This window comes from Rissa tridactyla, chromosome 6, assembly GCF_028500815.1.
Source record: "Rissa tridactyla isolate bRisTri1 chromosome 6, bRisTri1.patW.cur.20221130, whole genome shotgun sequence".
In the NCBI taxonomy this organism is placed as follows: domain Eukaryota; kingdom Metazoa; phylum Chordata; class Aves; order Charadriiformes; family Laridae; genus Rissa; species Rissa tridactyla.
In genome coordinates, this window is record NC_071471.1 from 18,860,375 (window position 1) to 18,882,744 (window position 22,370).

Sequence of the window (22,370 nt, forward strand, 5' to 3'; positions counted from 1 at the left end):
TTTTTACTTGAGAATTTTGCTTTGACTGACCCTTATTTGATGTTAAGTGTACATAGCTTCTCTACTTATATCAGAAAAGATACCTTATAGAAATGCACGGTTTTTTTGGAGCAGGAGGTAGAGAAGGGGGAGGTTATTGGAAAAGGATACCTCTGCTGCTCCTTTTTTGCGGGATTAATACTGAAAACACGAGAGAACATTCTCATCGATTTCTCTAGGATAAACAAACATTTTAATAGCAACCACTGCATATTAAATAGTTTATACAGAATGACTCTTTATATTATTTACCTGAGTCTTTTATAATTTTTATGCCACCCTAAAACATTTTACTAGCCAGATTCCCCTTAATTATACATCTCCTTCTCCCCCTTCCTCCTATCCAATTTAAAATCTTGCAACGGGGACCACTTCGGAGATTTCTGCCAATCTCAAGCACTTGAAGAAACCAGTGATGGTTCTTACCTTCACCTTTGGCAACCCAGTACTGCTGTATTTCTCCTTTTATGCCTCCTGGAATATTAATAATAGTCAGATCCGGCATGAACATACCATACTGAAGCAGCTGACTGCTCCCAGCTCCTATCAGGAGGTGGCTTATGACTTCACTGGCTTTCAGCTGTCATTAGTTCCCTAATGAGCAGCACAGCTCCTAAATCAACTGTTTTGCAGTGTGCTTCACTGCCACGTGGTTTCCTTGGCACCACCTTGCTCTGTGCCCTAATGACACAATCCACAAAGTATTTGCTTCTCCCTTGGTGAAGGAAGTGAGGAATCACAAGATTCAAGGTTCTTGAACAATATTAGGTCTTGAAACTCCTGTCAGTGAAGTCAATGGCAAAGAGCTCTGCATCAATTTTTAAAACAAAAGCGTGTTACTTAATAAGTTTTAAAAGGCTTAAAGACTACGGAATGTGTATATAATTAAGGACAGTAAGAGTCTTAAAATACTTGACTTTGGTTTTAAGTACAAATTAACACATCTCCACCATGTAGACTGTAAAAATATTTGCAAAAGTTAGCTTTCTAGCTGAATTAACTCAAGTGCAGTTTTACCTTTCATCAGCCGGATCGCCTCTTTGTTATTCTTTGCACCAAGATGAAATGGATAGCTTAAACATCAAAACAACACAGCCTTACATTCTGCTTACATGCCTCTAACAATACTTCTTCCCACCTGTAGGTCACTAGTTCAGAGGTGAACAGGTCATTTCTGTCAGTTCTTCAAATCTAAGACTAGGAATCCACAGCGCTTAAATGTGTTTTAGAACAGCTTCTTTGAGTCAAAGCTCCCCACCACAGGTGCGTGCCTCTATTGTCACTAATTGCTATAAAGACTGCTGATTTTTTTTCTTCAAATGACAGTCTTTTGAAGTTGGCTTGGGCACTTTTCTGCTACCTTCCTACAAGTATATACTGTGGATTAAACAGTGACAACAGTGGTCCTAACGAATCATCTGTATCAATTGATCTGGGAGATGGAAAGAAACCAGCAGAAGTTACTGTGAATAAACACTGCCTAAAGCACTCAGTAATAAAGATGAAATTTCAGGAATTGTCTGTTCATGAAGGGAAAAAAAATATGAAGGAGATTATTCCATTGTTAATTAGAAACGTGTGCCCTTCAGAAAGCTTTTTCAATTTTTAGATATTCACAGGCTAAATAAAATATGTGTAAGGCACTTGATTAAAACAGGAAGAGTTACGTTAATAAAGATTGTAAAGGTTCAAAGCTACAGCTCTTCTGCCGCAGGGTGAGACTGAGCATTTTTGGCTCGGCCTTGTGGAAGAGGTGGTACACAGCTGCGCTGCCCCAGAAGGAGCCTTGGGAAAGAGCTGGGGCTCAGGTAACGCTTGCCTTATTTTCAGGGAAAGTAAGACGAAGCAGCCGTTTACTACAAGTCAGGATGTGCTGATGTAACAGGACAATGATAACACCAAGCTTTGTCACAAGGAACTTAAACTGGGATTGCCCAAGAGTGGCTGCTACAAATTACTACTTTAAATCAGATAGTACTTTGCTATTTTTTCTTATTATTTTCTCTCCAATTAAATTCTCAGTGAGTACAGTAAATACATTTCAACTCCATGAAGAGTTAAGAATCAGTGTTTACACTTCTGTCTGTCAGTTGATTTAGCCCTAATCACCAGCTAAAAAAGCATTGTCTCCAGGTTTTCCAGTGACCTGTCTGGACCTGACAGATCTTGAGACATACTTAGTAATATCAACATCTCCCTCCTCCCTGTGCTCCTTTCTGTCTTCTCTTCCACCCACTGCACTAGGAATCTTAGTGCCCTCCACATAGCGCAAACGATTTCATATGCATCATTTAAGATGAATGAAACTGTATTACATTCCACAAAATATGCTTTACAGATAAAATGATATCAAAATTGAAAATTACCTTTTGAACTGCATTTCAAAGTTAGTACGTATAGGACAGATTCTGCCACCTTTCAGTTGTCTATTTCTCTAGGATGTTCCAAGTAATTTAGAAGGATTCTCTCAGGAGTGCAGTATTTATAAAAGTCTTTATTTATGTAACAGCTATACCTTCAACACCAAACCATGAGGGAGCTTTAACACATGTCTAGACATATATATTAGTAGGCCTCAGCTACGATTGGCTTTAAACAGCTTTTCCCAGTAGCGTCTGACATTGCCTCACATAGCTAGTTGAACTCTGGCAACACCAGTGATGTTGGCTTGCATCAGTGGAGGATGTGTTAGCATCTCTTTAAATCATACAGTCATATTAATGTTATTCTTCCTCTGACACTTTCAAGACTAGTTTGAGATGCTATCAGCTCACTTAAGCACTGCAATTAACTCCTTAAGTTGTATCCTAATATGAGCACAATCCTTACCTACCCTCTGGACATAGGCTACGCTTCTCTAGACTGGCAGGGAAGCAGCTTGTGCAGTTGGCATTGACCTTCCCATTCCATACGACAAGTTTCACGTGCTTAGTCCTCAACCTTCATACACAACATAACAGATGGAATTTTTTACTCTGAGACACACGTTTAAAGCAGCTACAGTAATGCATGATATATTATTTTATACCCAGAGGATTTCCTCATAGTATGGTAGGCAGCCACAATATTTTCAGGCAAAATTTACTCAATATTTGAATAAAATAATGTTTGCACACTGGTTTGTAGAATTCCCAAACGAATGTTTTAAATTGAGATACCGAGGTATAGATTAAACCTTCAGTGACACGTATCGCAATGCTACCGACTGCCTCCTAGATCAAGCAAGATCTTACCCTTATTGATGCAGAGAATTAGGTTAAAAATATGCCTGCTTTTCAACAGCAATACCATCAGAATTCATAACTCAATTTAGCTAGTATGTTATCTCCTCTCTTATCTTCGCTTCACTATAAGTAAGGAATTTGTTTGTGTACTAGTTGTGCAGTCTTTTCCAAAATCAATTAGATAAGAACCAGTAGGAAATTTTACAATTGATCTTTTGTTTAATATAAAAAGCTAATTCATCAAAACCAGTATAAAACATTAAGGAACATTTCTCAAGAGAAGATGGAAGGGCTGGATGGAGCGAGAACGGCAAGGAACATTCATCTCCTTCGGTAACAGGTACCTGCTACAAACCACTGGGTCTGAATGGTCGTTTGGGAGACTGAGGTTCGATTCCAGTCACCAAAAGTGTTTTAAAAATCACAACTGTGATTGAAGGAACATGAAAAGAGAGAATGAAGGCTCCCAAAGTAACCTTGCTCACTTCAGAAGCGGAGAACTAAGGCTGGAGTTCCACCACAGCTTACATCAGTGGAAGTCAGCGCTGTTGCGGTCCCTCTCAGTAGTACAAAGCCTAAGTGCCTGTGATGGCATCTTGGCCACGCAATGTCAATACCGACAAACCTACTGACCCACATTATTTAAGCTATCACTCCCGACTTATTTCATCACTTCATGAAAAGTGACCTTTCCTACAAATAATATTCCAAGACACAAACTCTCCATCAAAACTGTCATTTCATAGTTGTTCAGTTTAACGGATACCTGCTTGGAAAGAAAAAAGACCTAGTTCTTTTAACAAATATTGCCACAAAGATTCAACACTTCAGCCCGCCTGTGTTTAAGCAAGGTAAAATTCTCAGTACTAATATTAAGAGCTCCGAATGTGTAAGTCATGCTATGTTACTATCTTTACTATCTCTTGAACTTTTATACCATACCAGATAATAAGTGACCATTGTGATTCCAACCAGTCAAAAAAATTTTCAATTTCAAATTTTCAAAAAAATTCCTGAGAAACTTGGAATGAATCCTGAAAGAATTTTTCCTACTTTGTAATCTAGTTATGGAATATCTCGACTCCATGATGCTTAAATCATAATCAACATTTCTAACACCTATAGAGTAAAAAAATGAATTACCTTTCCAATGATAAAGCCCACTGATTAGCATACGTAAAAGAGAAAGGAGAGAATCAGTGACAGCTCTTGCTATACAAGAACTGAGTGAATAAAATATCAATTCTCCATAACACAAGTACTCTACTACCAGTTGAGGAATCAAAATGAATAAATATTATTGAAAAGCCAAAGTGTGTACTGCAGAGAACATACGCACTCAGTTGTAATCTGTCCTGCATTCAAACTATGTCGAGAAAGAAATCCTCATCCTACATCTTGCAGTGACTCAGCCCAATACTGCCACCTTTTAGGAAATGCGAAACCATTAATTGCCTTATCTGATGAACTAGAGTCCTGCTAATGACTTATCAATTATCACAAGGCTTATCTCTCAGTTTCTTATTAGCCAAAGATGTTCTGGAGCAGAATATCCATGGAATCGTTTAACATACGGACACCAGACTACTGTGGAAGAAACAAACCACTTTCTGTTCAAGAACACCCAAGCACCACAGCAGCAACGTTCCAGAAAAAAAACAGGTCAAAGTGAGTATTTTTTAGCCACATGAGAACCACTTTTTTTACTAAATTCTCCATACCTCCTTCACTTTTGAGATAACTGCTAATGAGTCTGATTTTATATAGTAAAAAGGCCAGATTTGTAGGAATAGATGATCTCTTATTAGCTCAACCAATGCCACTGGAACAAATTGATAGGTTTGGTAAAAAGCAGAGTCCTCTCTAGGAAAAGCTTCAAACTAAAACTTGTACTCACTTGTGGAGCAGAGGAATGGTAGGTGCTTTGAAACACCCCAAGTTTGTCATGAGGTGATTGTTAACTCACAGCAAGGAAGGCAAGAGCATTGAATTATTGGTTTCACTTACAGGCAAGTACAGAGAGACACCATCAGATGAATCAACAGGCAATTCATCCATTTACTGCACAACAGTACTTTGAGAATGTTTCATAAAGGATTGTGAAGTTAAAGCTTTATTAAAACTTAAACTTCACTGAAGTATTTGGTATGATTACCAAAAAGGATGGTAAAGTCATTAAATTCTGAGTCAAAGATGACATGGATCAAAATAGAAACCTTAAAAACAAAAGAAAACAACACCAGAAAAGCCAAATCCTTTCCACATTTTAACATTTTCTTGTGAGGGAAGAGGTAGACCTTACTGCAATAGTGAAATCAGATCACTATGAAGCCTGTCTAATTACCTTAGGTCAGGACTCTGCCAAGAGAGATGGTAACCAATCCAATTTAGATTAGCTAGTATTTTATCCAATATATAACAAATCCAGCATAGTCCAGGCTAACAGTCCATACTGATAAGATTAGTTTCTGCTATGTGCTTGTGTGTTAGTAAAATTTGTATTTGGATGTTTAAGAAAAACAAATAGGGAAAGAGTTGGCACTACTGACAGAGTTTTCTTTTGTTTCTACACTTCAATGAATATTTACATTGAGTATTTATGGTATTTTGCTTGCTGTACTTGTAACACTGCGGACGCGGGAAGCCAGACAGTCTACCTACAGACTTTGCCTCTCTGATGTGTTAGAATGGGCTTTTAAAATTCCTTTTAAAGAACTGTTGTAGAATTTAACTACTTGTACCATGCGGATAAAATCATTGCTTATTTTGTCAAGTACCCTCTGATACTGTCCTATGGGATGCTTTATAAGGATAAATTAATACCTATGATCCTTTGTCATGTAGGATATGGAAAACCAATCAAAACCAGTTACGTGCAAATTTGGTAGTGGCTAATACAGATTCTGATTAGGTCTACAATCTTTTTCTTCTTGTGGATAGGGGTTGTTTTTACTAAGCAGTAATTCTAAAAATTGAGTACTGCAGTTAAAAATATGAGTTTTTCAGTTGTTAGGTACACAATTAAAGCTTCTTTGAGGAAAAGTAAGATAATGCATGGAGATAAAAAAAAAAAATCAAAACACCTCTAGAAGGAAGACCTGATGTTAAATCCTGGCTATATCATGCCAAGCACTGGTGAATTAGACACCAAAAAAGGCACGTGCCCTCTCAGGAAAATTATCTGGCTGTTAGAGCACAGGACTGACAATTAAGACATCTGAATTCCATGCCTTTGCCCACTACTGATCAATCAGTGTGAAAATTACATCAGTATGAACAGTGACTTTACCTCTTTCTCGTGTTACTGTTTGCACCATGAGGACTCTAGGCTAGTAGCTACACAGGCAAAATTAACAATAAAATAGTGAGGCCTTATTAGATTCTTGAAAATTAAGCTATTCATAAGTTAGTCCCTAAGTCCCATAAGTTAGTAAACTATTGGGTGCATACCTAGACATCTTGCTTATTTGGACCTTCTGATGATCAGAAAGCGTTTCAAGACACTCAGAAGATCCTTTACCTGTTCTGGGTGGTCCATATCAACTCCCATTTCTCATAAGTCCTTTCTCTTTATTAAAGCAAAACAAAAACCTAACCAAAATCCCCATCTCCTAAAACTCCAGACCACCATTGATTGGGACCACGGTTGTGATTGTTCAGATCACAGTTGATAGCTAAAAAAAAATCAGAAACCCTCTGTAAAAGCTCTTGCACCATTGCAAGTTGCGAATCATGTGACATTTAATCTAAACCAAAGGCAAACTGTTAGCTATGAATATTTTTCCTCGCCAGTGCTCTAAATGTAATAATGGTTTTCAGAATGTGTGGGTCTGGCTCACTTCAAGCGGTTTTGCTCCTTCCTTGACTCCAGCTGCAAACTACTAAACACATACTTTTTTAGGTCATTATGGCCTAATGTCTGTGGCATTACATTATTTCAGTGACATATCTTTGAACATACCGTAATTCCAAAAACTGCAGGTCATCTTTTAGGCTAACTGAAGAGCATGATTTTATATTAACTCCATCCTTTGTCTCCGTCTCCCTTTTTAAAAAAGGAAAACAAAAAAATCGCATCGAAACTTCCTTTCCCGTTATTCCCTTCTTGGTAATGAGTCTTATAAACTTGCCCTATTAGGAAAAACCATTGCTAGTGGCAAAAAGTGCACCACCACTGAGAACGCCCTCCATCCTGATAAATCCTGGCACAGAACCAGACACAGAGGATAGCTAAAGCACAACATTCATAATCAGAGATTCTTAGACAAAGAAACCTTGCCAAAGATGACTTCTACTCCTCCCCTTAAAAACAAACAAAAAAACACACACACCCCCAAGCCAATAAAAGATGACAGCTGTCTTCAGAACAATACTTTTTATGGCCCTTTTCAAAAGGAATCAAGAAACTAATCATTTAATTTGCTCAGGTTAATCCATGGTCCTATGAGTTAGCTACATATTTACCTACTTATACTCTAATTAGCTATCAAATAAATTTGTGTGGTTTCTGTTTAAGAAAGGAATGCTCAGTAGAGCAAAACTTCTATAAACCAGGTACACTACACTGACAGAACTCCATGAATTGTCAGGCTCATCATTTCAGCTCTAAGTGACAAATTTAGAAAGAGCACACACACTCAAACACCATTTCAGCCACAATCTATGAGTTAAGGTCTGTCAATCCCTGCATTTGGTCAGATTTATCCGGGTGAAAACCAGGAATCCAGATGTTTCATCAATACAAGTTGCATGAGGTACCATCTCCCATGAGCCATGCTATCTCATGAGCAGAAAAATACTGGTATTTTGCATGTACACAAAACTTAAGCTCTGTGGTGTAACACTGGCAACAGTATAAAGCATAATTTGAACTATGTGAGCACAGTACATTGAAGGAATCACTCTTCTTATTGCATAATCTTCCTTGCCACAGTAAGGAGCAGCACAACACAAAAGATTTTATCCAACAGAAAGAAAGCAGGCATAACATGGAAATTTTTGTCGTTATGTCAGTTTTCCATACATCCTGGTTTTTATCATGCCCAACCATAGTCAGATTCTCCTGGACGCACAACTGCAGCTTCCTAACTTTAGAAAGGGGAAGGACATCAGCGGTTCTCAAGCACCCAGCAGGGAGAGCAAACTCAGCGATGAAGCCCTAATCTGGACAAGATTGGAAGATAAAGAAAATTCCAGATTTCATTCCCTGCTATCCCCCTTCCATGCCCCCATGCACATACATATATCTGAAAGGAAACTGAAGAAAGACACTGGTAAAGATTTTCATATGACACTCCAAAATGGAAATTTCAGTGTTGCCACAAAAGATGCACAGGACCTCAGGGCACAAGAGAGCCACGCCTGCAGGAGGAGCGGAGGACAATGTCTCAGAAGTGGACAACATCCTCAGACAGGCCTCCTACATGAAAGCAGGAAGATGTGCATCAAACTATTGTCTCTACACAAGCTCTTTGGAAAGCTGAACTGTTTTTTAAAGATGCTTGTATGTTCAAAAAAACCTCTGTCCCTGCCCACCAACCTCTCATTCCTCTTACCAACAGCCTGGCTGCTCTGGCGCTTTTGGCTCTCTGGCGCTGGAAAAGCTGAGCAAGACTTCTCATTTTTCAACACACCCTTGCTGCAGACTGAAGAGCTTTAGCTAAGCATGCACGTTTTGGATGTGTATCCAAACCAAACCCAAACATCTTGAGATTCTTCCTTCACTAACTCCAAACACATTTGATATGCTTAAACACACATTGTATTCTGTCAGAAACCAAATGGCTATTTGCTGTTCCAAATAATCAGATATATTTTGCTGGATGATTAACAGAAATATTGCTCACACAAAACAATCAAACTTTCATTTACGTGTTTAAGAGCCCGACCTACAGCCCCTGAAGCCCGTGGGACTGTTTCCAGTCACTTTGATAGACTTTAGATCTAGCTTTAAGCGATTTTTTCCCACTGGATATAGTCATCCATTGAAGACTGAGCTCAGTACTGATTTTTTCACACTGTAGCTAAAAGAATGAATATACTTAAAGCTTCTTGTAAGGCCGGATATCACTAGGTAAATTGAATACAGAGGCTTGTTTTCCTTACATTTGGTTTTGATGTTCTGTTCACTGAGCCTATGACTGCAAAGGTTATAGATGATGCAATTTATTTTCCTTCTGCTTTTTACCAGTAGAATACTGCCCCTCTTCCTAGATTAAACACAGGCTTTATTGCATATCTATCTCAAAATACACTTCTTTGAAAGGTTCAAAATCTAACAGCATGTTTGACATTTGCTAGTAGTCTCTCATTTTTATCCCAGTCTTGTAAGGAGTCTGCTTCCAAATCAGTTTTGCCCTCCTAATGTCAATGGTAGGTTTGCTCAGATTTTAACAGAAAGAAATACCGCTTTTGAAATATTTGGAAGCATCCTGCTCCTACAGCAAGCACTGCAGACAATTATATTATCACGATTCCATTACGGATATGAAATTAAAGACATGGTGACTACGTAAAATGAACTGGCTTTTCTTTTACATTTGATTTTACTAAGATTACGTTCACTGAGAGTTTTCCGTGTTTATTTTATAACTACCTATATGCATAAACCCACTCATTTTCTACCGAATTCTGAGAAGAGTTGAATTAACTGCAGAGCGCTAATCACATTATTACATGCTATGCTTGATTACTTAGGGCATTATCTTAAAATACAGTCATATTTCTCCATAAGCACATTGGACAACATGTAGCCCTACTCAATCTGCACATCTTCATACCACACAGTGCTTTTCATGCCTTTGTTTTCTATAAATACAAAACTGGAATCAAGCTCATGCCAAGAATAACTGTGTATCTAACAGTTTGCATACAGGTTTTGTAAATCAGACTTTTTTCTTTTTACATTCACCAAATAGCTCATTTTAAAAAAGAGACTATTATTCCTCATTTTCTTTTTCCAGGAAAATTGGGATCTAGCCAGTAACACGTAAATTTATGTAATTTTTTACAATAAAAGGTAAGTAGGATCTGCATTAGGAAATCTAATGTACACTGCTTTTAGCTCAAAAGTAAGCTTTCCAGTTACATTATTTGACCTCAGTTAGTGTCTAAGAGTGAAGGTAGATCTACTCATTCATAGGTGTCACATTACAAGTCTGTTTTACAGTATTTCTCTGACACTATCCAATTATGTGAACTAATTGAGAGCAAAACATTTCTACCTTGCTTTTGTGTTATCCAACGCTTCAATAGTTTCCAGAGGTCCATTCTGGGTACATGCCTGTATAGTACCCTTAACCTACAGCCTTTAATCGAATTATCTTCCTTTTTAATTGGTCACAGTTACATGTTGAACAACGAATTATGTGTAAAATTTTAACAGGTATACTCAGCAGATATCTATTAAATTTTTCACATTTTTTTTATCAAGGGAATAAAGTTAACCGTAAACAATACAATAACCTAAAATAAGTGGTAAACTTGCAAGTAATCAAGCTCATATATGCAAGCAACTGTGACACTTCTGTTCTAAGTACTCTTAATACAATGTATAGGACAGCCACAGCTAGAAGAGTTCAGAAAAAAAAAGGAAAATTTACAAATGGTAGGAGTGCTCTTCATTTTTAATTATTCTTCCTATTATAGGAAAGCAGCAATGAAAACAGTTACTGCTGTCCTCCCCCCCCCGATGTGCTGAATATATTACTCAAAAATATTACTCAATTATCACTACCAAGACTTCATGCTTTGACTATTTTCACAGCTACTGCAAAGCAAAGCTTGTTTACAAATTCACTAGTTCAACGTAAGAAAGAAATGAATACTCAGACGATTGAATTTCAGAGAGGTCAGGACTGAGGTTGAGCCTTTCACAAGCACTTGATACACAGCTCTTCTACCTGGACACCTATTGAGCCTTTCCGGTCTGTGATTTTGACTGGACACCCAATCAGGATTTTCTTTCTCACTTCAGTCCCATACATGATCAAGATTTGAAAGTCCTTTAGGTTCAGAGGAAGTGAAAACGCAGACTATGGACTTGATTCAAATCCTAAAGCAAGCAATGGAAAGGGTCTGCTGAATCTAACGGTGCCTAGCAAGCTCCATAACTTTTGAAGCTGAAAGTCAAACTTACCAGCATTTACCAAGCACCATACAGAAACATTTAAGTTTCTAGAAATGGGTGGAATAATACAGAGTTATTAAAACATTAAAAGAACATAAACTTTTAGAACATTCAAAATTGAAAATACTAAATATAAATCTATGATTTCTATTTATCGAGGAAGACAAATAATGGAAACGTCAAACTAGAGAAACTGTTTGGATGTGATTTCAGAACTAGAGAGAGTTGCGGACAATGGTCAGTACCTGTTACTATGCAAGATGTGCAATACATCAATCACTTCTCCCACTGACCAAAAGTGAGCCAGTGTTTCAAAACTGTTTTCGCAAGCAGAAAGAAATGAGTTCTGTTGGATCACTTAATAAGCATAAAAAAAATAAACCACAGCAGAATCCCTGGCTTGTGAAAATTCAGATCCCTAAGCTTTTCATAGAGCACTGATAAGTATATACATTCTAGTTTTACTTCCAATACTTTTGCAACATCAGATTTTTTTTTTATAGAAGTCAACATAAAAAGAAAAATTAGCAGCAATACACTTTCGAGGAATCACTGTAATATGTAAATAGTATGCAATTAAGCTCAATTCAGCCCTCAGTGAAGTCTCAGTAAGACTGTATCAAGTAGACATGACCATCTGCTTTCCACCACAGCTAATTAGCAAAGGATCTACTCATTACAATCAGAGTAAAAGATATCACTTGTTCTCTGGAAGGAGCTGGAGAAGGAAAGTTTGTAAAGGAAAGAAAAGAAGCTGCAGCCTCCCCGCTCTCCTCCCATGCTGACAAGGGGCGAATTCCAGAGTAACCAAAACATTTTGTTGCTTTCTCTCTCCACTGCTCTCTTAGTAAATATTATCCTAAGTACCTCTTTAGCAAACACTGGTGTAAATAGCCACCTGTTCATTGGAACAACACTGAAAAAGTTAAGTGCCAGCTAACCTCCTTCAGTTACGCTTACGCTATCTTCAAGCCAGTAAAATAGGTTTTGCTTCAGCAAAAATAGATTTGCTTCAGCAAAGCTTCCTTTGCTAGAACACGGATTCACTGACCGCAAAGACCCAAATAAAATTTATATCGCAATCGCCACTAAAGTTGCATTTTTTTTAAATGTCTTTGTACATGTGACTAGTATATTTAAGAATGCCTGGGTTTGGTTTTTTTTGTCCAAGAGGACATAGATTTCACTAATGTCAAGCCTTATAAGAAGGGCAGCCAAAAATTCCTACAAGCCTAGAGGTCTGTGCTCTGTAAGGAACATTAGAGGTTTTTTAAGTTTTACATGCACATTGCGTGACAAAGAGCACAAGGTGCCTTCTGTCCTACAGAATTCATCTCGCTCAAATAGAAACAACAAGATAAGGACCCGCATTGCACAAAAAAGAACTAATGCCTTTAGCAAGGTGTGATAGATGTGTCTTGAGGTTATTAGAGACACCAAACTAACAAGACCATATACCCAGTAACTATATAAATTATACGTGCACCCTTTCCTGAAAGGGAGAATAGATCATTTTAGAGCAAGGTTCTCAGAAAAAAACCAGCAAACAGTCCTTTCTAGGCAGAATAGCTCAATCGCCACAAGAATCTAGCAGAGCAATGGAAACGGTGCAACGTATTCACCAAACACCCTCAAGATATTGCTTGATAAAAGAGACTACTGCTTTTCACAACAGCCTCGACTGAATCCCCAGAGCAGCCGTTACCAAAGGAACATCCAGGTGTTGCTGAGCTTGAACAGGAGAAGGGGCTGGGAATGAGAGGAATTCTGCTCCCCTGCCCACCCCAGCTGCCACTGCCTTTTGTTCCTCTATTTTTGCTCAGCTACAGCCACATCCCATTTCTGAACAAGTGACAGACAGCTCCCAAAACTTGACCACCTGGCCTTTATCAATAGGCATAACCATAAAGCCCCCAGGACCTGGGCCAGATGGAAAGTAAAATTCAGCAGCAGTCACGAACAAAAGCACTTACACACTAAATACTTGTTGTTTCTTGGTGAAGTTTATCATTGTTTACTGACAGGCCAGCAGTAAGAGTAAATCATCTCCTCTAGGAATTGGTGTCAACACTTCGCTAGCCACTGCTAATTGTTACTCCATACTTATGTCACTTACAGACACCACCACAGTAAAACACAGTTTGTAAATTACTTCACTTTCATGCAGCAAAGCAGCACCTGAAGTAAAACACAGTTTGCTCGCTCGGCGTTTTAGCAGCACACAAAACATGCTGCTCACCAGCACCTCTGAAAACATTCATATGACAACTGCATTAATTTGATTGTCAAGTGGAAACAAGTTCTGGGATTTTTTGTTTGTTTGCTTTTTACAGCTCAACCATGATGATAGGAAACACATTCGGAAACACTAAATGTTTCATTTTAATTTTGTCACTTTTCATTTCCCGATCTCCCAGGTTGCAAAGATTTCCTTATTACAAATGCTACATATGTCTTTTTGACTAGATGATAAAAATATTTAGGTGCTACTTGCAAACACAACATGTTAATAAATATTGTGTTTTGTTGAAAGGTGACTTGTAAAGCAGTTTCCAAAGCATCTAAAAGGAATATAAGTAGACTGACTAGCGGGGACCCTGGGACTGGAGCACTGCAGTAGATGTGCAGAACGACAGCAGAAGCCCAGGGAGAGCCCTTCGCACCCACGATACGCCTGATTAACCCAAACCACACACCCAGCCTCGTTCATTAAATGCCATACAACTATGCAAGCTCAAAGGATTTGCAGGTTCTATCATCTGTGAGAGGGATTGCCATATCCCACAGAAATGTGAAAAGCTTTAAAATATCAGTGGGGGATACTGTATTTTAATCAAGCTGAGGAAATTTAGGTTTCCAGCCAGTACACACTCCTGTCCCTAATTTTTTTATCAATTAAGTCAAGCATGGCCTCAGGAAGAATATTTTGCACTGAAAATTAACCTAACGAGTAACAGTTTGTAAGCTTTCCCCTAAATATTAGTATAGGAGCAAGTATGAAACAGCAGTCATGCAAATCTTAGACATAAATATTTGCAGAATGTATAATAAATTAATACTTACAATATTTGTGCTTTTAGTAATCAAAAAAGAAATAGAATGCAGTCTTAAAACAGTGTGATGTTCACTAATGACATTAAATATTTATTCTGCATATAATTGCAGACCAAAAAACCCATTTTCTCAATAACAAAGGACCAATCAAAATATTATCCACAGGGTTTCAACAGGAATTTCATAAGGCCAGACCACACCTATATAAAGAGATAAAAATGGACCACGTGGTTTCAGAAACACAGGCTTCTGAAATACTAATAATACATTGTTAATCCCCAGGACTGAGGAAACAAATCAAGTCTCAATAACCTTAACTCTCAAAAACTTGCATTTTCTTAAAGAAAAAAAGCTTTATGAGGAACTGGCTTTTCTTATTTCTGAAGATGGAGTTTTCCACTGTTTGAAGCTTTTGTTTTTCATTGTGAAGGCTATGAAATTATTATTACTAAGATTCTCTTACTAATTCTATGTTAACATAATCCCAGTAAGCTCCCCTTTAAAGAAGAAAAAAAAATCACAGCCTTACCATGAATTCAGCAGTTGATGCTGCTGCTGTATTAGAACCTCTTGTTAAGCGGTTACAGCAAGGGGCCAAAGAAAGGAACCATGGATTTTGTTCTAACTGCACTTCCTTTAGAAACTACAGACAGACCCCCAGAACCTTGAGACACTGTTTGGTGAAGTTGTTTCTGCTACTATGGAAGATGCCAAACTGTTCAGCAACTCTCAGACCACATTCTGGCTTCTGTGTTGCTATCTGTCCCTTTACACAGCACCTTCAGCGTCAGGGATTTAGCATTATAAAAGCAGCAAGATTTGCACTGCATGGAGGAACTGTTTGGGAAAGAGGATTAGTCTTGTGAGCACATATGGTTCCTAGAGGCAGAAGACAGAACTTTGTGTCAACAATACAACAGTCCCAGGGATTCATTCAAATACCTTCTTGCCTTAAAAATGGGTAAAAAACATGCATAAAAGTAGCTCTTAAGCTCTTGAGACCTTGCAAATTGAGTTAATGAATTTTATAGCACGCTAGAGTAAAAGTCATTTACTTCAACATTTAAAAAGGATTCCTTGGCTCTTTCTGCCTTTCTTCCCTTGACTGGGCCTTCAATCAACAGTTCCCTTCCTGCTCCTATGACATGATAAAGGAAGAATTGGAAGGAATAGTAACTATTTCAAGCTCCGCTGCTAGAATTTAAATCTATTTTATTCTTATCACTGGTTTGAAAAGTTGCATTAACCTTTCCTTTCAACTTTGTGTAGTAGCCGCAGCAGAGGCATTGGTATCAACTTGAAGCATAGACTTCTTTCTTTGCTAGAAATATTATAATAACCATTTGTAAGTTGTTATAAAGTAATATCCACATTTGTTTAGCACTAGGCATATCTGAAATTTGTTTTTTTGACATCTTATTAGGTAGCAATTGCCTGCTTTAGACAGGTATGATGATGTGACAACCCACTTTGTTTCAGCTGTTCCAAACTCTAGGACTTCAACTCCTGCTGTACCTACAGTGAAACAAGCAAATCTCCCATATTACTTGAAAAATAATCAGGTGAACTAAAACCAGGAGCTCTAATAATTTTTTTCTTTTTTAAAACAACTTTTAAGACCATACAGAACTTTGCTAGTGTACTAAAGGCAGAAACATAGATGCAACAATAAAATAACTTTGCATACCTAGAAAGAAATCTTGAACACCTTTTTCTGCCTTGTAAGGAAAAAAAAAAAAAGACTAGAGTTTCTTCGGTTTAACAAAGGATAAATATTCTGATAGAGAAACACGACTAACTGCAAAAATTAAAATTTTACCTGAGACTTTTAGTAAAGCCATTGTAAGCTAAACAATGCCTATTAACTGAGATGCTCTGTGCTTCCAGCCAGCCAGACTAAGAACTTGAAACCATTCCTTAGCCAAGACACACACATATTAGCCTTGGTCAGGACCATGACTACACTCATTGGCCTTAATTGCCCTTACTAGCCTCACCTGATACCCACTCCTCAAGAAACTCCCTGCTGCTCCTGGTATGATGTTGTACCTGGTCCCCACCTCACCCTGCCTTGGGGCTGTCAATGGACTCTGGTGTTATCACCCTGCTCAGATGCCATGGGCCTGGGCTGTGGTCAGTGAAGGCACTGCCTGTCCCGTGGTCACCCGTGACTCCACTCTTGTTCTCCTTCGTGGAGTAGCGCTGTTCTTGCTGTTTCCTGGTAATCTTCAGAAAATTGCAGGAATCTTCATTTTTGAGCTGAAGGAGCTGTTTTTGCTGTTGGTGTGCAAACAAAAGGCACAATTTCTTCGGTGAACAGGTTTGAACACCAAAAATATTACAAATACCAAAGAAATCTGGGAGACTGATGTGGTGCCACTGTACAACTGCAGAAGTACCCCTGCCACTGAGGAATCAGAGTACGCTATGGGTCTCAGAAGAAAATTGGAGTTTTGCTGTCAAGTAAAAGACTTGTTCTCTCCTGACAGATGGTAGGATTTTTGGTGCTGGTAAAGGTTTTTATTGGGTTTTGCTATCTTCAGCTATGTAAGGGATCTGGACATGAACTCTGGCTCCTCTGAAAATCCAGGCTTTCCCCCAGTGTGTTTTAACAAAAGCATTTTTCCCCCCATGATGTGGGACGCTGAAGGTGCCTCTGCCTCTCTTCTGCTTCTCTGTTCCTGAGAGACATAATAGAGCTCAATATACTTTTACTTCAGTTCACAAGTCCTATTTTTATTTTTCTTTTTACTCCTGTGTCAAGTTAAATATGTTCCACATTGAAAGACACTGATAACACTGACAGAGTGTGCTCTGCTATTCCGCCCAACAAAAGCTTTGTCTTGAAACTAACCTTTCCCTCAGCAGACAAAAGCGAAGGGCACTAATAGCAAATGAAAACACGTAGTTCTGTTTATTAGGGCTGTTGGTTTGAATGCCAAGTTCTCAGTACAGGATTAAGTGCATTTTGTATACAGCTGGAATATGTCATAGATACATTTAGGTCTTTGAATTTTAACATTCCCAGGTGATTTTTTTCCTTTTTTTTTTTTTTTTATTAGCCTTTAGCGCAGAAATAAATCTGGATACTTTTTAAGTTCTGTAGTTATGAAAAAACAATGTTTTCATTAAAATTAATGCAATATTATTTAAAATAATATTTATTTTTAAATTAAATGATTATGAAGCAGCGACAGCAAAATAAATGATAAAACTTTGAGATTTTATATTCCTTCTTCGAATAGAAGCATTGTATCTTCAGTATCGATTCAGATCTCTATCCCCAATAAACTGATTTTGTGTCTATTTGAATCAGTGGTGAAATTTTCTAATTATTTTACTCATATTCTCAGCTCCTCACAAGTAAAATCAGTAGAAATCTTCACCACTGATTTAAAGCTTTAGAAATTTGCTAAACAAAGAGGCAACCATCTTCTTCCATGTGCTTTTGAAACAATATATTAGTTCCATGCAAAGAAAGCAAGGGTTTCTGCCTGCTGTAAACAACTGATATGGTTTATAAAATGTGCTGCTCATTTATGGTCTGATGTACATCCTAGTGAATCATAAAAATACTCCCATTGATTTCTGGAGACTCTGGATACAGTCCTTAGGCAAAATTGTTTCCTACAATTTTGTTAATGTAGCCGTTTGGGAATCACGATGTCCTGCGTGCTAACATCAAGGGTTCTTTTATACTTATTCTGATTAGGTTTGGTTTCAGCTTTGTTTATTAAATAACGTGAATAATGGTTATATAGGAATTTATTTTGAGTGGTGGCATTAAGAGATATACTGAAAACTTTTAAAGGAATACAAACAAAAAAGAACTGAAGAAATGAATTGGATGTTTCATATACGTAAACAATTTCCATGACCATCCTCCAGCCTGCCACCACTCAAACCCAGCATGTTTTTATCAGCTATGTTTTCATGAGAGATTAATGAATTTGGGAAGTAGATGAAGATACTTATTAGCATTTGATCATTGCTTTTTGGCGCTCAGTCTGAGAACTCATTTATTCAAAGAAACACCCAGCATACTCTATTTCTTTGCATGCATCCTTGCCTTAGGATTTTTAGGCAGGAATGGTGGCTTGCTACACTCCTCCTCAGTGTGTAGCTGGTCAAAAAATGGAGGCCTGTCTGCTGATAAGGACCTTACCAGAGTTACTTATGTCTTTGACACTTCCATGCTGTTTTACTGCACCGGCCTGTATTTGAAGTTAGCCTTGAAGACCACCCAGAAGTACCAGCTGGTGCAGAACTCTGCTACTCACATTCTTAGTAGAAAGGAGCTGCTATCACCATAAAACAAACTGTGCTCAGTGTTTTGCTCTGCCTATCTTTTGCTTGGTGCTACGACAGCGTGCAAGTTGTACTCAAGAAGGCCGGATAGCCTGGCAACCGATTACTTGAAGCTGCCTCTCCTTGCTACTCCATCATGGCTTGCTTCTCTCAAGTTCTTTGATAAAACCTTTCGGACCAGCGGCAAGCCACATTGAGTAAAAGATCAAACTCTTCCCCTCTGGCAGTTTGTCAGCACGAGAACTTGGTAGGGCATAGTGCACATTTGTTATGGCAGGTTTTTAATTACATCTTTGATACTGCAGTGATAGGATTCCATATGTGAGAGTAATGCAGCGTATGTGCTGGTAAATCAGAGTTGAAACAAATTTAGGTCAGATCCTCACCTGATGTAAATTAACTATTTCACTGGCTGGAAGGGAACCCTGTCTATTTCTCACAGCTGAGAATCTGATCCCTTGTGAGGTTTTACTGAAATGTCTAGGCTATAAAAATTACAGTAACAATAGGTATTTTACATAAAAGTACTTTTCTCTCTCTCCCAACCCTGGAGCTCACAATGTTACTAAACTGTTGGTGAACTTTAGGAGAAGTGGACCATGTGTTGACCTGTGTAAAACACATGAAACCTTGAAAATATTAGAAGGTTGCGGACTTTGGAACTGTGAACCTCAGCTGGAACTTCCTGCCGACTGCTTTCCTGGTTAGAAGGCATCAGGTCGAGTTTTGTGCTTTGTAGCGTACGGCATGTCTGATCACAACTGACAGACTGCTTTGAAAGCAGGCAGTAAGGATGAACACTTAATCTGCTGCATAATATGACTGTAAAAAGGTTTCTAACTAAGGGAAGCTAATAAAATAAAGCCCATAGGGGTAGGATGATTTGTTTATAATATAATGTGCAGAATTTAATATCCATAAATGAAAACAAATTTGCGTGTGACTGTAAATTTTGGGAGACTGGTCAGCTCAATTTCACTACAGTAAGAGCATCAATGAAAACAATGTAAGTTTCTAAGTAGCGTTCTGTACAAATCTTTAATTATATAAATTATGTACTGTTCATATTATGAGCGTGTTTACGTTCAGTAAGTACCGATTCGGTTTCATCTAGATAAAATGTTTGTAATGAAGACATCCTACTGCAGTCTGCTTATTGCAGAGCTTGGAATGATCTCACAGCTGCGCACTGGGATCACGCAAGTCAGCCTACCTGTGCACTTCGCTTCTAAACACCTATTGCCAAAGCTTCCCAGCTTAGGATCCCACTGCTATTTTTATGCTACGGAATGACTTCAGAGGAGATCGTTACTTTGAATCCATTAATAGTTGTCCTTTGTAGTTCTCCTCTCCCCATTCTCTCTCCACCCTCACTTCCTTCCAGTTATCTAAAGGTCAAATATTGAGGGTCTTTTCTAGTCATGCTGAACAAGATGGTATTTTACTAATTGCCCCCAGAAAAAATAGGCCCGTTGTCAGTGTAAGCTACTGATGGGTGGTAAGTGGTAGAAAACAAAGTAAGAGCTCAAAGTATTGTTCCCACTGACTTTGGTAGGTCCCAGACTGGACTGTCTGGGCAGCCTGTTGACCTTAATGTGTAGATCAAAATATCCCCAAAAGAGTGGGTTCTGTGAAAAAGTGATTGTGGATTAGGATCTCATGAGAAGAATAGAATAATAGGCGTGAGTTTCAACTACTACATTAAATCCTTGTTCTGAACAAAATTGCTGCAAGAGGTCTGGGCCTTTCTTCAGCTCATGCTCCTTCAGGACTACTGGGGCTTATCCTTATCACAGAAGGGAGCTCACATGAAGTCTAGACGATGGGGGACACACCACTGCCTTGCTCTGACCTACGCTTCATATTTGAAGCCATGTCTCTCTTTCACAGTTTGTTCTGCAGCCAAAGATCCACAGGGGATAAAATGCCTTTAGTAACTGACATAGTTTTCCATCTTTCCTCTCTGGATCTCCAAATTTGGATAGGGCCACTGCCAAAAGTTTGAACGAGTATGAAGAGGAGAGAGTGTAGTAGGGTGGAGGGCAGGAAGAGGACAATCTGTGTTTGACCATTTTTGCTCCCATGGGAATTAGGGTTGGCATCTGAACCTCAACTGTTTTTGAGGGACTAACCTCAGCCTCCTGTAGGAGAAGGAAAGGGAGCAAAACAGCTGATGTGCATTGCTCTTTTGCTGGAAGGACTAGCATACAAAAGTGGAGGACACTCCTGTGTAAAAATACAGGTAGAGAGAGAAAACAGAATGACCACATTATCAGACTCATCCTCTCATTCTTCATATGTGAGTCCAGGCCATGATTTGAATGCCTGAGAATATGTTGAAATTTTAGCCCAAGGGAAGAAAATGACAAGGCATTGACCCAAAAAGGAAATGTTAAAACCCTATGAATGCTTTAGTCCTGTTTATCAAACAGAATCTTCAGCTTTCCCAAACAGAGTATTTTCATTTCATGCTTCCATTTTCTATATCACATGAACAGAGAAAACAACTGAAAACGTTCTAGAAGGATCAACAGTATATTGCACTAGAGAAACAATTCGCTTTTCATGTTCCCATTTACACCAGTGTCCCTCAGGTTTGCATCAACAGCTAATAATATGTGAGGCTTCACAATGCTGTTACCATGAGAATGAGAAATCAGTGACAGGAGTCAGGTGTCTTTTTGTTGTAGTGTTATTTATTAAAAAAATAATCATATTCTTGCCTCTCTGAATATATAAGAAAAGAACACACCTTCCTTTTAAAGAAATCTTCACATCTGTCACTCCTATAAGCTCTATGTCCTAGCGCATCAAACCAGGGAGATGGATAGAGGGATCAGAAAGAAAAACGTACAGTTCAGAAATCGTTCTGGTAAAATGGATCATATGTGTTTGGGTGGAACAAGGATTTGGGATAACAGAAATGTTATTACGGGGATTTGTGGTTAATCAAAGCTATTGTGATATGATATACAGGAAACCACCACCACAGAGTTATAGCTGTATTCACAGAACTAATTTTACTGGCCTCTTTGTAAGATTATCTGACTCTATGCAGAGGTCTTAAAAATCTTAGGTGCTGATCTTGCGAAAACTTTTGCACATACTTAACTTAGCACTTACTATAAATAGTTCTGCTGAACTCAACCTAGTTGCATGACTAGTGTTAAGCAGCTATCTAATGATGCCTAAGTCTATAATTTCTGTCCAAAAAAGATGTTTTAGACAACACAATATGATTGTGTAACAACAACCAGTTCTCTGATAGTCTTTTGAAACTTAACAAGAAAATATCCACTTTAAGGCATTCTGTAGTGCTAAGAATTTATACCAACCCTGCAACAGTATTCTAAGAGACGCTTAAAAGAAAACATGCTTTGGAAAAGTACCAACTCTATTATATTTTATAAATATTTGGCATAACTTTAGGTATTTATCAATTTTTCCTGTTTAATCTATTATAGATTCCACCGCATTTTCTCTTCCCATGGTTAAAACTGGACTGTCCTCCCTCCTCTGTGGGATTTTGCAGGGATGCTGATCTACGCTTCTGCTAGATTTCCATTTTATTCCTCATCAACAGGCCACGATTTTACATGTATTACTGTTTTTCAGTG